Source organism: Echinops telfairi, unplaced genomic scaffold, assembly GCF_000313985.2.
Source record: "Echinops telfairi isolate 266 unplaced genomic scaffold, ASM31398v2 ScPeMD7_7420;HRSCAF=8458, whole genome shotgun sequence".
Lineage (NCBI taxonomy): Eukaryota > Metazoa > Chordata > Mammalia > Afrosoricida > Tenrecidae > Echinops > Echinops telfairi.
The window spans coordinates 48,932,512-48,934,026 of record NW_022111320.1 but is presented as its reverse complement, the minus strand read 5'-3'; the positions used below and the strand labels follow the sequence as shown (position 1 = coordinate 48,934,026).

General features: G+C 48.2%; 1 protein-coding gene across 1 annotated transcript in view; it reads left to right on the top strand.

Annotated features, from left to right (window-relative positions):
* Positions 1-1,515, top strand: part of KIF9 (kinesin family member 9) — a 51,682-nt gene that overhangs the window by 8,961 nt on the left and 41,206 nt on the right. The window lies entirely within an intron of this gene.

Below are 1,515 nucleotides of genomic sequence, written 5' to 3'. Positions count from 1 at the left end.
CTAGTATAGGATTCTAGTAGGGGATTATTATATTCTAGTGTAGATCATTCATATTCTAGTATAGGACTCATAGTCTAGTATAGGATTCTAGTAGGAGATTATTCTAGTGTAGATCATTCATATTCTAGTATAAAATACTCACTGCCATTGAGTCAATTCTGCCTCACAGGGAGCTGCAGGACAGGGTGGGACTGCCGCTGCGGGTTTCCGAGACATATATCACGCACAACTTGAGGAGAGTTTGGCTTTCTTAACACATTAAGAACCAGATTGAGAAAATCTGAAAACAGTTTTTTCAAGCTAAGGGTTTTGTTTGTTTGGTTTTTTTTTTTTAATAGAAGTTATCCTTAAAAGAGCACATCACAGTTTGTGTACACTCTGACCATCTGGTGGTTGCTATCTAGAATGTCTGTATTTTGCTATCAGTGAGCTGGGTTTTAGACCTTCTGTTTCAAAGTCTGTTGCGTATGAATGTCTAAATATTGTGACTCTTTGCACAGATGATACATAGGTGTGGTCCCATTAGTCCAAAGATGTTCTCCTTGGTTTTCATGACTCCCTGAAGGGCTGCACCCTGAGGAAGTAGAGGCCGAGAAGCCTAGCGTTTTGGGCACAGGGCACTGAGGACACATGAAGGGACTGATTGCCCTGGGGCCCACTCCAACTGAAGTGACCCCTTCCTGTTCATTTGCAAATACATACTGCTTCTGGCCTCAACTCAGATGTCGATCCGTGTTAGTCCTTGTATAAAATCTCTCAACCCCAGGAATGAGATCATCCATGTTGCAGAGGCAAGCACTGAATTTCCTTGTCCAGCATTGCCTGGGCAGGTCTGCTGGGTAAATATCCAGAAGCAGCCTTCCGTCTGGGGCCTGGCTCAGGCTGCCCAAGCCAGGAGCAAAGCAGGCGGGGACTGGAATCCAGGTGACTGGGGTTTATGTCCAAGAGCGGATGGCGGTGACAGACTGAAGGATGGAAGTGGCAGTCTTTCCCAGGACAGCCAGTGAGATGAGGCCACTTCGGGTGGGCCCTGATTGTGGCGGTCCATTTTCTAGAAGTTGCATGGGACCAACCGGCAACCCTATTTGGGCCTGCGTGAGCTTGTAGCCTACAAATACTTTCCTCCAGTGATAGGAAATGCCTTTACTACTCCATCTCTTCCTGGGAATTTTGAAAACCTCTCCTTACCCACGGGGAGACGGATACCCCCTGCCTGACCAGTCCCATGGGGAAGCCCGGTTCTGAGACCCTGGCAGTTCATGGTCTTGCTAAAGAAGAGCTGGAGTCTAGTGCTTGGTCTCTACCCTCATCTTTTTAGGAAAAATCCAGTTCTGAACCGGGAGGTTCCCTCAGAAGCCCTAGAGTTAGAGCCTGGTCTGGTGAAGAAGACAGTAGAGCAAGGCTTGGCCCGCAGATTCGGAGCAGAGGCCCCTGGTTCCACTCTTCCTTTAGCTCCCTGTTCTCTTACCCACTTACCTCCCACCAAGGCAGGAATCCCTGTGCCCTTGGCTTCTC